The sequence below is a fragment of the Oryctolagus cuniculus genome, chromosome 2 (assembly GCF_964237555.1).
Source record: "Oryctolagus cuniculus chromosome 2, mOryCun1.1, whole genome shotgun sequence".
NCBI classification, from domain to species: Eukaryota; Metazoa; Chordata; class Mammalia; order Lagomorpha; family Leporidae; genus Oryctolagus; species Oryctolagus cuniculus.
In genome coordinates, this window is record NC_091433.1 from 155484829 (window position 1) to 155501154 (window position 16326).

At 46.7% G+C, this 16326-nt stretch overlaps 1 pseudogene; it reads right to left on the bottom strand.

Annotated features, from left to right (window-relative positions):
* Positions 1-1484: 1484 nt before the first annotated feature.
* Positions 1485-8891, bottom strand: LOC100346353 (large ribosomal subunit protein eL13 pseudogene; annotated as a pseudogene).
* Between the last annotated feature and the right edge of the window lie 7435 nt (positions 8892-16326).

The window sequence follows — 16326 nt, forward strand, 5'->3', positions numbered from 1 at the left end:
TGGACGATCTCTCTCTCTCTACCTCTGCCTCTCCTTCTCTGTAACCTTCACCTTCAAATAAATAAATAAATCTTAAAAAAAAGTTTCTTAATTTTTTAATAAAATTTCAAACCCAATTATATTTCTTAAGTTGTTCCCAAATTTTACACTTATTTGTTCTTAAATTCTGATAGTAGTCACTTTGATATATACTATTTGGCAGGAAAGGAATATGACAAGACCAAAAGCCAAAACTAAACTTTTCTAGGCAAACTCCTGCAGGCCATCAACTAAGAACCCAATTAGAAAGCCCTATCAAAATGCCAATGGCATTCTTCATAGAAGTACAAAAAATGCTCCTAAAATTCATACAAGACCACAAAAGGCACAGAGTGGCCAAAGCAATCATGAGCAAAAAAACAAACCTGGAATTATCACAATACCTGACTTCAAAACATATTAGAAAGTTACAATAACCAAAGCTGCAAGGTAGTGGTAGGAAAAAAGACACAGATCCATGGAACGGAATAGTGAGCCCGGAAATAAATGTGTGCATTTTCAGCTGATTGATTTTCAACAAAGGAACCAAGAACACACATTGAAGAAAGGGCAGTTTCTCCAATGAATGGTACTAGGAAAACTGGATGTCCATATGCAGAAGAATGAATCTATAAAACCAGGTACAAAAATCAACTTTAAATGGGTAGAAGACTTAAATGTAAGACCCAAAACTATGAAACTACTAGAAGAAAATATAGGGGAAATATTTCAGGACATTGATCTGGGCAAAAATTTTTGGATATAACCCCAAGGACACAGGCAAAAATTCACAAATAGTTTTATATCAATATAAAAATCTTCTGCACAGGAAAGAAAACAATCAATGGAGTTAAGAGATAACCTAAAAGCTGGGTGAAAATATTTTCAAAATATTCATCTGTCAGGGCTAGTGCTATGACAGAGTGGGTTAACAAATCGCTCGCAGTGCTAGCATCCTATATGGATACTAGTTCAAGTCCTGGCTGCTCCACTTCCAATCCAGCTCTCTGCTATGGCCTGGGAAAGCAGTGGAAGATGGTCTGAGTCCTTGGGCCCCTGCACCTGTGTGGGAGGCCCAGTGCTGGCTGTTGCAGCCATCTGGAAAGTGAATCAGCAGATGGAAGACCTCTCAATATATAGCTCTGACATTCAAAATTAATAAATAAATCTCAAAAAATGATCGAATAGTAGAAGTTCTTTAAACTTGCAGTTCTTTTTCAAAGTTGTTTTGGCTGGTTTCGGTCCTTTGTTTTTCCATATAAATTTGGCATCATTTGTCAATGTTTACCAAAAAAGGCCTTCTTGAATTTGAAATCACATTGGATCCACTGATCAATTCAGGGAAAATTGACATTTTAACAATATTGATTTTTCTAGTTAATGTTCATGATCTCTCTCCATTTATTTAAATCCTTTGTTTTCCCCGGGCAGACTGTGGATTTATTGTGTATGTCCCCAGCAAGGCCTTATTTTTTCTTTTCAACATACTGGTCTGCAGCTTCTTTGGCTCTTTCTGCCCGCATGCCAAAGAGCCAGGCATTGGCACAGGCCATGCGGAGACTGGCCAAAGCCTCGAGGTTCTTCTCCCCCTCTGCAGTGACTCTGGCTTTCTCCTTCTTGTAGACGTTCCGGAGGGGCACAACTGGTCCCGCCAGCTAGGTGGCCAACTTCAGTTCTTCAGCAGAGCCGTCGCCCTTCTTGGGGGCCGAGGGCTTCCGGGGGCAGAGGACGAGGTTGGAGCGGAGCTCCTTCAGCCGCGGCACGTTGGCCTGCAGGCGCACCTGTCCCGCCGCCTCGGGTCCACAGAGGTGCCGATGGTCCGCGCCACCTTCTTACGGATACCGGCCACCCTCACCTCCTCCAGGCTGAAGCCGCGGCCGGCGCGCCCCTTCGTGTGGTACCTCACGGTCCTGATGCGCCCGATGGGCCCCAGTGCGGCCCGCGGGGCGATGCGACGAGCTCGGGCTTGCCAGCCTTGCACCTGCGGATCCTGTGCACCGACTGGTTGAATCAGGTGGCCACGCGCCGCTGCCAGTCCCTGTGGAAGTGTGGCTTCAGGATCCTGCCATGCTGACTGGGCACTATGGCTGTGCGCTCCTCCACCACAGACCAGAGGAGCCGAAAGCTTAGATCTCCCAAAAATGTTTCACAGTTTTAAAGGTAAAAGCCTTACCATTATTTTGTTAGATTTAATCAATGTTTTATGGCTTATTGTAAATTCATTTTCCATTTGTTCATTGCAAGAATATACAAAGAGAATTTATTTATCTTGACTTCCTATCTCCAACCTTGCTAAATTCATTATTAGTTCTAGTAGCTTTTTATCACTTTTATTTATTTTTGTATTTATTATTTGAGAGAGACAGAGACAGAGATAGATCATGCATCTACTAATTCAATCCCCAGATGCTCGAAATACCCAAGGGTGGGCCGGGCTGAAGTCAGGAGCCTGGACTCCATCCAGGTCTCCCACATGGGTGGCAGGAACCCAAGTACTTTAGGCATCACTTGCTGCCTCCCAGGATGTACGTTAGTAGGAAACTGGATCAGAAGCAAATGAACTGGAACCCAAACCAAATATTCCAATATGAGATATGAACTGCTGTGCCAAGCATTCACCCCAAGTCTTTTAGAAAAAAAGGAAAAAATGAGTAATAGAGATTTTAAAGTAGCAAAGTAAGCTTTTTGGGAAACTTTTATTTAAAAGAGTTATTTATTTATTTGAAAGGCAGAGGCCAGCGCCGCAGCTCACTAGGCTAATCCTCCGCCTTGTGGCACCGGCAAACCGGGTTCTAGTCCCGGTCAGGGTGCCGGATTCTGTCCCGGTTGCCCCTCTTCCAGGCCAGCCCTCTGCTGTGGCCAGGGAGTGCAGTGGAGGATGGCCCAAGTGCTTGGGCCTGCACCCCATGGGAGACCAGGATATGTACCTGGCTCCTGGCTTCGGATCAGCGCGGTGCTCCGGCCACGGCGGCCATTGGAGGGTGAACCAATGGCAAAGGAAGACCTTTCTCTCTGTCTTTCTCTCTCACTGTCCACTCTGCCTGTAAAAAAAAAAAAAAAAAAAAAAAAAAAAAAAAAAAAAAAAAAAGGCAGAGTTACAGAGAGAGAGAGAGAAACAGAGATGGAGAGATCTTCCATCCACTGGTTCATTCCCCAAAAGGCTATAATTGCTGGAGCTGGGTTGGTCTGAATTCAGGAGCTTCTTCCAGGCCTTCCATGTGGGTGGCAGAAGCCCAAGCACTTGGGCCATCTTCTGCTGCTTTCCCAGGCACCAAGCTGGAGCTGCTGGGACTTTAACTGGTGCCCATATGGTTGCTGGTGTTGCAGGTAGCCCTGGGAAACGAAAGAGAGAGAGAGAGAGAGAGAGAGAGAGAGAGATCATTTATTTATTTGAAAGGCAGTTGGAGAAACAGAGAGAGACATCTTCTACCCACTATTTCACTCCCAAATGGCCACAACAGCCCAGTTTGAGCCAGGCCAAAGCCAGGAACCAAGAATTCCATCCAGGTCTCCCACATAGGTGGCAAGGGTCCAAATATTTTGACTATCTTCCACTGCCTTTCCCAGGCCCATCAGGAGGAAACTGGATTGAAATTGAGCAACAAGTTGTCTGACACTCTATATGGGAAGTTAGTATCACAACATGGCTTAAACATGGCACCACAAAGCTGGCATCTTTCTTGGGGAAATTGATAGCATTGTCAAACAGTGTGAAGTACTCATTTGAGGTTGCAAGACAGATTAGTAGCGGGACTCATAAAATCAAACCCCTACTGAACTGCATGTGTGGGACCACAGGTCACATCAGCGAGCTCCAAATGAATTGAGTGCAGAAAATGTCCATACCTTAACCACAAAACACCCCCTGTTTTTTTTTTTTTTTTAAGAGTTATTTATTTATTTGAGAAGCAGTTAGAGAGAGAGGGAGAGACACAGAGAGAGAGAGAAAGATCTTCCATCCTCTGGTTCACTCCCCAAATGGCTGCAGTGGCTGGAGCTGGGCCAATCTGAAACCAGGAGCCAGGAGCTTCCTCTGGATCTCCTGCTAGGATACAGGGGCCCAAGCATTCTACTGCTTTCCTAGGCCATTAGCAGGGAACTGGATTGGAAGTGCAGCAGTCAGGACTTAAACTGGTGCCCATATGGGATGGTGGCGCTGCAGGCGGAAGCTTAAGCTACTACCTTATCATGCCAGCCCCCAAAGATACCCCCCATTGCCTGTACGTAAGAACTGAGCAGCCTAATGTGACCTTCCTGGGGTGGTGGCCACAAGCACCACTGCCATTTTGAGCATATTGCGTGCAGTAAAAGCACCAGTGGCTGTGCAGAACTCCAGGCCAGATGCAGACTGAAGTGCTCTGTGCTGAGGGGGTGTCACCACATCTCCCACCCAGGTAAGAACTCCAGCTCTTTTCATTGAGCCAGCTGGTCTGGTGTGAATAGGGAGATAGCTAGCCAAAAGGAACTGAGGTACGCTAGCACCTGCACGGCCACCCAGGTGTGCTGCAGCCCTTTGGGCTCCACCCGAGCCCCATTCCCTTCTGGAAGACCTCAGCTGCCAGGGTGTTACTGCTTAGAACCAGCACCGGCTAAAAATATGCAACATGGCTGCAGATTGTGTCCCTGCGTCGTTCATTATTATATCATTATAATGAAATAACCAGGGCCAGCATGTCTACTCCCATCATGCACCCTGTGCCCCGACACCTTCAATATTTCCAAAACAGGGCACAGAAATGGGTGGCACGCAAGCCCTACCCAAGCACTGCCCTCTTTGAATACTCAGTTAAGTATTGCCCCAGACACCACCCCACTATGCCTCGAAATCCTGTAAAATGATGGCTCAGAACCTTGTTGATCGTAGTTCATTCTCTCTTAAGCTTGCCCACACCTATATCTTGACTGTGTACTATCTACGTCTTCTCCTCAAATTCCTTCTGTGTGGAGCTAAGAACCTGGACCAAGCCTAGTCGGGGACCACTCGACAACAGGTGGAACTCCTTTCTACAAGTTGTCTCCCTTGTGTTTAAGCAGGCATCCACAATAAGCCATGTCTGGGTTGCATGTTGGCCTCTCGTCAATTTCTATTGCAAGAGAAGCAAAGAACCATGAATCAATGTCACTTTAGCATCAAGAATTCAAGGAGAAATTGTTTGACAACACTGTGATTTTCTCCCGCGGCAGCCAGCTGCTTGGGTTCAGGCTCCCAGAAGGTAAAGAACGGCATTCAATCAGAATGGGATAGTCTGGGTCAATATGATAGAGGAGCGAAGGACAAGACCGCAGTCGAAGGTGTCTGCAAAAGTGGGGTGAAAGTGCCAGGCACAGTTGGAAGTCACGACAGGAGGGGAGACAGCAGTGGTGGTCAAGCCAAAGTTGAGGACCTGTGACTGTGGCAGTGGTGGAGTAAGTGAGCTGGAAGATAGGAGATGACAGCAGGGGTTCAAGGGCACAGAGGGTTTGAAGGAGGAAAGTGAAGAAATAGTTTGCAAATGGCAAGCAGGAAACCTGTTACGTTCCTTGCTTGGCCCAGAGGGACCTGTGATGGGGGACGGGGTAGTACAAACAGCTTCCACCTGAGAGCACTACTTAGGAGGTGGGGTCCTCAGGAAAGCTGGGCTCATTTTTCAAAAGGAGGTGGAGGAAACATTGAAAGAAGAGGGTGGGGTTGGCATCATGGCATAGCAGGTTAAGCCGGTAGCTGCAATGCCGCTCAAATAGGTTCCAATTTGAGTCCTGACTGATCCAGCTTCCTGCTAACACACCTGGGAAAGCAGCAGAAGATGGCCCAAGTGCTCAGGGCCCTGCGCCTATGTAGGAGAACTAGATGAAGCTCCTGGCTTCGGCCTGGCCCAGCCCTGGTTATTGCAGTCATTTGGAGAATGAACCAGTGGATGGAAGATCTCTCCCTCTCTCTCTAACTCTGCCTTTCAAATAAACAAATCAACACACTTTTGAGAGAAAGAAAGACAAGGAGGCCTTGGATGGTGACAGATCTGCTGCAAAAGGCCCATGGGAGAGTTTAGGAGGGGAGGGAAGCTCAAGGAGATTAGGCGGTGGACACACAACACCCACATTGCTGGTGGATGACCTCGAAGGCTTGTTCTTCTGGCAGTGTCTGGGGCAAGTGGAAATGTAAAGCACATTGGTACCAGCCTGAGAGGCTCTGTCTGGGAGACGGGACACGGCCGGCCTAAATGGTGTGACTTGTTTCCCTGCAGAATACGATGGGGGCAACCTTTGTAGAGAGGAGCAGAAGTGCCCTCTCTGGGAAAACCTGGTAACCTAGGGGTTATGGGTGACTGCCCTTAGCTCAATGACGACTGGGACAGTTGAGTCATGCTCATCAATAAGTATTTACTGGGCATCCACTTTGTGTATAACTTAACCTCTCAACACTAATAAGACAAAGTTCTTTGAGCTAGCTGAGAGAGGAAACAGTGGGTTCTAGAGATTGTGTTCCGGCGTAGATAGAAGGAAACGGAGTGTGGCAAACAGAGACGGACCTTGGCCTTTGCCTTATCAGGACAGGGAGGGGTGGGTCTTTATGAGGGGTCATTTACAGTATGTGCCACAGCCTTGAGGAAGCCAGAGAGCTTTTTTCAGACGTGGTGGTATTCTTGTTTAAGGTTAGTCTGAAGCAACCAAGAATGTCTGATAACTAGACAGGGGCGGACAAAGCTGTCTCCCAGGGTTCTCATGCAGCCTGATAAGAAGGAATGAATTGGCTGCTTGTAACACAGGAAAACGAAACAAGAAAGAAAAAATACACACTTAGATTATTTTCCTGTCTGGAACTTTCCCAACTCCTACCATGTTCCTAGAAAATCAAGATGTGCGACAAAGAATGCATTCCACGTCACAACCTTACTATGGCTCGGACTTCTGCTCAGGATGAGTTCTCGAACCCGTAGGCCAGCCAGGGCGTGTGCAACACACATCACATGCCCGCTGACTCAGGATGTGCCAGCTGCGTGGTGTCCCCTGGAGTCCTGGCTGTCCCCTCCTACGGCAGTCACTGAGGATGAGCAAGAGTAAGAATGGCTGCAGCGAATTAATAGCAGGAAGTGAAAGAAGAAGGAAAGGGAGCATGTGGACGGGGTGTGGGCAGGGAGGGGAAGTCATTCCTTTGTTGGTTCCCTATTTGCAAAAACAAAGGGAACTTCCAGGAGCCTATAGAGAAGTCTTGCAAACAAAGGTTTTCTTCTTAAAAAGATGTTTTTATTTATTTGAAAGGCAGAATGATAGAGAAAGAGATCAGTCTTTCATCTGTTGGTTCACTCTCCAAATGGCTGCAACAGCCAGGGAAGCCAGGCCTGCCAAGTGGGTGGCAGGGACCCAAGCACTTGGGCCATCTTGCACTGCTTCCCAGGTGCATTAATAGGGGACAGGAAAGGAAGTGGAGCAGCTGGGACTTGAACCGAAGCCCTGGTATGGGATGCCTGCATTGCAGCCAGCAGCTTAGCTCACTGCGCCACAATGCCAGCCCCACAAAGGTTTATCATAACCTTTTTTTTTTTTAATACTTACTGGGGCTGGCACTGTGGTGTAGTGGGTATAACTGCCACCTACAGTGCCAGCATCCCATATGGGCACTGGTTCAAGTCCTGGTTCACTTCCAATCCAGCTCTCTGCTATGGCCTAAGAAAACAGTAGAAGATGGCCCAAGTCCTTGGGCCCCTGCACCCATGTGGGAGACCCAGAAGAAGCTCCTGGCTCCTGGCTTTGGATCAGCCCAGCTCCAGTCTTTGTGGCCATCTGGGGGAGTGAACCAGTGGATAGAAGATCTCTTTCTCTCTCTCTCTCTCTCTGTCTCTGTCTCGGCTTCTCGGTAACTCTGACTGTCAAGTAAAATAAGTAAATCTTTTAAAAAATTATTTATTCTTATCTTTCCAACTTCTGATTAACTCCTAAAGGAGCCTGTAGTTTGGTGTTCATCTTTACAGGAAGTTTCGTTCTTTAACATGGGTGTTGGACTTTCTCAGTGGCTATAAAATGTTGTGGACTTTGCTTACTACCTTGTAAAAACTATTTGAATGAAAGTAATAAACTAGCCACACCCTGATAACCCTAGGTAAGTGGGGTGTCTGCTTCCTGCTGGATGCTAGAGGGCAGAGAATCCTGCCTGGTGGTAGCCGCTTTCTCCCTCTCTTGGGGACACTGCTAACCTCTAAATCCACCCATCAACCTAGCATTCGGGCTCTAGAAAACATGCTGGAAGCATGTATGTGGGACCTTTCCAGGTAATACATAGGCATGGGTGTGTTTGTATGGAGATCACACAGAATTCAGAAGCGTTATTGGTTGTAGGTCAAGGGCCATACCACCATTTCAACCCTTTCCCAAAGGATTCTTTTTTTTTTTCTTCAAGATTTTATGTATTTATTTGAAAGGCAGATTTAGAGAGAGAGAGAAGGGGGGGGGAGAGATCGATTTTCCATCCACTGGTTCCCCAAATGACTGCACAGCCAGGGCTGGGCGTCGAAGTCGGGAGCCTGGAACTCCATCTGGGTCTCCCATGTGGGTGCAGGGGCCCAAGGACTTGGGCCATCTTCCACTGCTTTCACAGGCCGTTAGCAGAGAGCTGGATCGGAAGTGGAACAGCCAGGTCTCAAACCGGCACCCATGTGGGATGCCAGCACTGCAGGCGATGGCTTTACCTATACCACAGCACCATCCCTGATGCTTCATATTTTAAAAAATTTTTATTTATTTGAGTGACAGAAAGAGAAAGACAGAGAAATCTCTCATCCACTGATTCACTTCCCAAATGCCTGTAGTGGCCAGAACTAGGCTGGGCAAAAATCAGGATCCAGGAATGCAATCCAGGTCTCCCATACAGGTGGCAGGAACCTACCTGCTTGAACAATCATTGCTGCCTCTCAGGATCTGCACTGACAGGGATCTGGAATCAGGAACTGGAGCTGGGTATCAAAGCCATGTTCTCTGATGTGGGATGTGGGATGTGAGATGTGGGGTGTGGGTGTGTTAACCACTAGGCTAAATGCCACCCCCCTACCCCACCCAAGGGACACATTTAGGACAGCAAGAGGACATTTCTGATCACTCTGCCAAAGTAGAGGACTGCCATGGGATTAATTTGTAACCTATTTACTAAGCACTTAAATTACTTACCCTGTCCTATGTGCTAATGGCATCCAGGAAGTAAAAGATATGGGCCTTGTTCTTTATAAGCCTGTAGAATAGAAGAGATCAGACACACTTGTTAAGTTGAAAGCAATATAAATACAGGCATAATGCCAGGGCATAATACCAAGCTTTTCAGAAGAAAGTCATCATGATACCCAAACCTATCATGAAACCCACTTTATGGAAGTCCACAGAGGCTGGCACTGTGGTGCAGCAGGTTAATGCCCTGGCCTGAAGCTCTGGCATCCCATATAGGTGCTGGGTTGAGTCCCGGCTGCTCCTTTTCCAATCCAGCTCTCTACTAAGGCCTGGGAAAGCAGTGGAGGATGGCCCAAGTCCTTGGACCCCTGCACCCGCGTGGAAGACCTGGAAGAAGCTCCTGGCTCCTGGCTTCGGATCGGTGCAGCTCCGGTCATTGTGGCCAATTGGGGGGCTGAACCATCAGATGGAAGACCTCTTTGTAACTCTGGTTTTCAAATAAATAAATAAATATTAAAAAAAAAAAAAAAAAGGAAGTCCACACACTAATTTCCAGAATAGGCTTTGAGGTAAAATTCATCTCTTTTCTTTCAGGTCCCCAAAGTTCAGTCCGGATATTGATCTCTTCCTGAACACGAAAAAATTGTTTGAAGGCATTCATGCCAGACCAATGAGTGACTTTCAGCTAACTTTGGCTAATAATTAAGCATCATCATTATTATTTTTATATACATTTAAGATGTATTGATTGATTTGAAAGCCAGAGTGACAGAGAGATAGAGGAATCTCTCATCCACTGGTTCCTCCCCAAGTACCAGGGCTGGGCCAGGCCGAGGCCAGAAGCTCGGAGCTCCTTCTGGGTCTCCCACCCATGCACTTGAGCAATCATCTGCTCCCAAGCACATTAACAGGAAGCTGGATCAAAAGCGGAGCAGCTGGATCTAAAACCAGGCAATTCAACAAGGGATTCAGGTGTTCAAAGCAACAGCTTAACTCACTGTAACATAATACCCACCTCATTATCATATTTTAATTTTCAGACAGGTCTTTTTTTTTTTTTTTTTTGACAGGTAGAGTTATAGACAGTGAGAGAGAGACAGAGAGAGACAGAGAGACAGAGAGAAAGGTCTTCCTTCTGCTGGTTCACTCCCCAGATGGCCGCTGCGGCTGGCGCTGCACCTATCTGAAGCTAGGAGCCAGGGGCCTCTTCCTGGTTTCCCACATGAGTGCAGGGGCCCAAGCACCTGGACCATCCCCCACTGCCCTCCCGGGCCATAGCAGAGAGCTGGACTGGAAGAGGAGCAACCAGGACTAGAACCGGGTGCCCATATGGGATGTGGCACTGCAGGCGGAGGATTAACCAAGTGAGCCATGGCACCGGCCCCTAGACAGGTCTGTTTTGACAACTTGTAATAATTTGCACATTAAACTATGACTTTCCAGTAATTTTTGAAACAATAGCTAGCATACAGTTATAACTCATTTAATCCTCTTCTTCACCCTAAAGTTTATTTCGCAGCAGTCAAAACTTTGAAAAAAGTTTATTTGTCTATCAGGTGAATTCAGGCACTTAGTAAGTTGCTGTGGATTATAAAGGTGGCTTGTAATTGGGTGCTGGTTTTTGTAGGAACCTTCATTCTGTTGAAAAAGAGACGAGGGGCCAGCGCTGTCGCATAGCAGGTAAAGCTGCCACCTGCAGTGCCAGCATCCCATATGGGCACCGATTTAAGACCCGGCTGTTCCACTTCTGATCCAGTTATGCTATGGCCTGACAAAGCAGTAGAAGATGGTCCAAGTCCTTGGGCTCCTACACCCGCATGAGAGACCCAGAAGAAGCTCCTGGCTCCTGGCTCCTGGCTTTGGATTGGTGCAATTTCAGCCGTTGTGGTCATCTGGGGAGTGAACCAATGGGTGAAAGATCTCTCTCTCTCTGCCTCTGCCTCTCTGTAACTCTGCCTCTCAAATATATAAATAAATCTAGAAAGAAAGAAAGAAAGAAAGAAAGAAAGAAAGAAAGAAAGAAAGAGGGAGGGAGCAAGGGAGGGAAGGATAGGACAACTCATTCAATGATAGAGAAAAAATGGATTATTTTTAAATGCATTAATTTAAAGTATGATCTCAGGGCCAGTGCTGTAGCATAGAAGGTAAGTTCTGGTCTTAATCTAATGGTATTTTATTAATTTGCATTCGTTCATACATAGATTTACATTCCTTTTCCTCTTTAATTGATTATTTTTATTTATCTAATAGTAAATTTCTTGACCAAAGAGGCTCTCTTTTCACTTAATCATTATCTTTCCAATTAATGTTTCCTAGAGTAGACACAGAGCTCAGCACTGGGCATCTCAAAACTGGTAAGACAGGCTACTCAATTTTGCTTTTGGTTTTGTCTTTTTTTTTTTTAAGATTTATTTATTTATTTGAGAGACAGAGTTACAGGCAGAGATATCTTCCATCTTCTAGTTCACTCCCCAACTGTCCACAAAGGCAGGAGCTGAGCCATCCAAAGCCAGGAGCCAGAGCTTCTTCCAGGTCTCTCAACTGGGTGCAGGGCCCCAAGTGCTTGGGCCATCCTCCGCTGCTCTCCCAGGCACATTAGCAGGGAGCTGGATTAGAAGTGGAACAGCCAGCCATTACAGCCCTCTGGGGAGTGAACCAGTGGATGGCAGACCTCTCTCTCCCTCGGCCTCTCTGTGACTCTGCCTTTCAAATAAATAAATAAATCTTAAAAACAAACAAACAAACGAACAAAGTAGAGCAGCCAGGACTTGAACTGGCACCCATATGGGATGCTGGCGCTGCAGGCAGAGGCTAACCTACTAGGCCCAAGCACACCCTGATGGGGTCACTCAGTTTAAGGAGTCCATAGTCCAGGACTCAGACAGGTAGAGATGACTACGTCAGAAAATAAACAGCCTGATACAAAAACGTCAGCGTGCTAGGAGAGCCCAGAGAAGAAGAGAACGCAGTGCAGGCAAGGGAGTGCTCTGGTTGTCCCGAGGAAGCACAGAGACTTGTGAGGTCCGCAAGTGAGGAGAGGGGACAGGTTATACAGCCCTACGGATGCCCTTTAGGCTGCACTGAAGGGTGTGACGGGAGATAAAACCTAGAGGAAAGGCCACGTGAGAAGGACTTTTGATGTTGCTGCAATGATTAATCCAGGGAGCGGTGCGGTCAGGTACATGGAAAAGTCCCCTTCATAGGGACATAGGCAGTGGCTTGCAGAGGGCAGAGGACAGAGGCTAGGAGACTGCACGAAAGGAGAAAGCCAGTGAGGACCAGGGCTAAGACAATGGCAGTGAGGAGGTCCCCAAGCAGAGGATGGGCCCAAGAGATGTTTGGGGGATAGAGTGGATGGGGTGCAGGAGATGGGAAGAGAGCATTTAGGATGGCCCTGGTTCTCTAGATCTGCTAGCAGGGTAAATGGTGGCACCCTTTCTGGAGACAGGAAGTGAGGAGGGAGCAGGCTGGGTGGTGGAGTTATGGATGCAGCCTGCAGTGCTTGTGGAATGTCCAGTACAGAGGCTTAGCACGTTGTTCAAAGCACATTGCTGGCACAAAAGGAAGTGTGTAAGATCGAGATGCGAAAGATACCAGTCATCAGCATCTAAGGTCAGAAATTTAAAGTGTATGAGAATTCATCACCTGGAAAGAGAAGAAAAACCGACACTGGATTCCCGGAACACACTCTCTGAGGGACAGGTAGAAGAACTAGAGCCCTAACGGATATTGTATGGAGACAGAGTGAAATAGCGCCAGAGAGTGAGGTTAAGGAAATCAGGGAGGGGATGTTTTCAAAAAAGAAGGAACAGTCAAAAGAAACTTCTGGGGCTGGAGCTGTGGCTCAGCAGGTTAAGCCGCTACCCGCAGCGCCAGCATCCCATATGAGCGCTACTTCAAGTTCTGGCTGCTCCACTTCCTATCCAGCTCCTTGTTAATAAGCCTGGAAAAGCAGTGGAAGATGGCCCAAGTGCTTGGATCCCTGCCACCCACACGAGAGACCGGGACAAAGTTCCTGGCTCTGGTTTCAGCCTGGCCTACCTCCTACTGTCTCAGCCATTTAGACAGTGACCCAGCAGATAGAAGATCTCTGTTTCTCCTTCTCTGTCACTCTGCCTTTCAACTAAGTAAGTAAATCTTTATTTTTCACTTTTTAGCTTTTATGTGTGTGTGTGTGTGTGTGTGTATATATATATGTATTTGTATCCAGTTGACAAATAGCATCACAACTATTACTGTATAAAAATAAAAATAAGGGGGGAGAGGGGAGAAGTGTCCCTATGTTCCTAAATCTGTATATATGACATATATGAAACTTGTATAACTTAAATAACACTTTAAAAAAATAACAGAAAAGGAAAGAAAGAAAAAGAAAAAAAAAAAGTCATGAGACACAGGGCATTTGTGCCCCTGCCATGCACGTGGGAGATCTGGATAGAGTTTCACACTTCCGGTTTTGGCCTGGCCTAGCCTTAGCCATTGTAGTCATTTGGGGAGTGAACCAGTGGATGGAAGGTCTCAATCTCTCTCTCTGTCTCTCCCTCTCTTTATCTGTCACTCTGCCTTTTAAATGAACAAACATAATCTTAAAAAAATAAAAAGATAAATAAAAATGGATTCTGGGATGAGCACTTGGCATAGTGTTAAGTTGCCACTTGGGACACCGGTGTCTCATATCAGAGTTCCTGGCTCAGTTCCAGCTCCTCTTACAATCCACCTTCCTGTAATGTGTACCTTGGGAGGCAGCAGATGATGGCTCAAGTATTTGGGCCCCTGCCACTCACCTGGGATATCCAGGTGGAATTCCCAGCTCCTGGCTTTGGCTTGTCCTAGACTTGGATGTTGTGGGAATTTGGGGGAGTGAACCAACAGTTGGAAGATCTCTCAGTGTCTCTCTGCCTTTCAAATAAATAAATAAAATTAATTTAAAGGTTATTCTGATATAAATAATGAACATGTCAAAGATTTTATTCAATTCACCAATTAATAACTGAGCCAGTAAAATGGTAAAACTGTTTCTAAGAAACTGGGTATTCAGAATGCTGGAATATGTTTGCCAAGTAAGTAAGATACACAAGTGGTCAATGCCCCATACAGTAATAAAACCAGAGTTATCTTTCTCACAAGAAAGAAATCATTTGTATCTCTGTTGCATAAAAGTCTGCAAATTAACATGTAACTTTCCAGCATCTGGGCTCTAATCAGTAGGAAAGAGCAAAGTCAAACTTGCATTCTTTCTTCCAGATAACCAAATCATCCTGAGGTGCGCCTATTAAGCATGCTAAATGGCATGGCAAGGACATGTAGTCATTCTCTTGCCTGTTCCCAAGTTTTCAATGATTTTTTTCCTAACAGCACTGAAGTGGCTGGCAAGAAAGTGGATGAGGTGATAAGGTGATATTCTATAGACTGGAGGATGGGAAAGGGAAGCCAGAGGCTGACGGGCTGAATAAAAAAGTCTGGGGCCAGCGTTGTATTACAGGGAGCTAAGCTGCTGCCTACAATGCCACCGTGGCACATCAGAGTACCTGTTTGAGTCTCAGCTGCTCCACTTCCTATCCAACTCCCTGCTAATGCACCTGGGAAGGCAATGGAGGATAGCCCAAATACTTGGGCCCCTGCCATTCATGTGGGAGACCTGGAGGAAGTTCCTGGCTTCCACCTGGCCCAGCTTCAGCTGTTGGCGGCCATTTGGGGGAGTGAACCAGTAGATGGAAGACCTTTCTCTCGGTGTATGTCTCTCCCTCTCACTATATATCTAATTCTATTTTCTTATAAACAAATCTTAAACAAGAAAAAAGGAGAAGTCAAGGATGAGCAGTCTAGATGGGGTTGGAGAACAGGTGAAGGGAGAGAAAGGGAATGAGAACAAGAATCTGTGTGGGGAGAAATGGAGATGGGGCCATTCCAGGAGCCGGCATTGCTGAAGTGCACAGCAGCAAATCACCACTGGCTTTCAATCTCAGGAGCTAAGAGGACAGCCTGGATGCTGGATGCATTATCCCTGTGGATGTTAACTTTTTTTTAAATTATTTATTTATTTGATAGAGTTACACAGAGAGAAGGAGAGGCAGAGAGAGATAGAGGTCTTCCATCTGCTGGTTCACTCCCCAACTGACCACAACAGCCAGAGCTGCGCTGATCCGAAGCCAGGAGCTGGGAGCTTCTTCCAGGTTTCCCATGCGGGTACAGGGGCCCAAGGACTTGGGCCATCTTCTACTGCTTTCCTAGGCCATAGCAGAGAAGATCAGAAGTGGACCAGCTGGGACTCAAACCAGCGCCCATATAGGATGCCAGCACTGTAGGCCATGGCTTTACCTGCTACGCCACAGCGCTGGCCCCAAGGATGTTGTAGTCCCTCCTGAATCAGTCAGGATTTGATTAGAGGAAGCAGGGCTCATATTGAATCACACAATTGTGGTATCTAATGGAAGACAGACTATCTAGGGTTTAGCGTGAAGTCCCGTGTGGGTCACCCCCCAGACAGTGGGGAAACACAGCATGAGAATGAGGTCACACAAGAGCTCTTGAGGACAAGGAGGACCCAGGAGAACTAACTAAAGCCAGCCTTGAATCGCACGGCTTCCACTCTTGGAATTATGGGCGCCCTGCAGGGGACGCTGCATCTTTCAGCCTGGAGCAGCACATACTTGATCCAGACCTTGCAGAAGCTAAGGGAGTTCTGGCAGGAGCTGGAGGAGTTGTGGCTGGGTGTTGGCACATGCCTGTGAACTAACTTCCAGTAGCAGTGGTTGTGAGATGCCTCAGTGCCTGCTGTCTACACCTTACCTACAGCCGCTGCTTCACCTTGGTCTTACAAATACTGTGCAAACTAACTGGGAATGCTCAGTGGGGGGAGATCTGAGAAATGTTTCGATTCAGCTAAGTTGAAACAGAAGGAAGTCACCGCATAATATTTCCTGGATGTCCAGCACAGGGCCTAGGACCAGACCCCACACAGAGAGACTCAATAAAATATGAGTTTTCTATCAAAGGCGTCTTCAAAACAGAATGGAGCTTTATGCAGCAATGTGTGTGAATCTCAAGAACATTGCACTAATAGTAAAAGCCAGAGTGAGTAAGTATATACTGCATGATGCCATCCACATGAAATTCTAGACCTGACAAAGCTAATCTATGGTGATAGAGCTCAGACTGAAACTGACTAGGAAAGGGCAT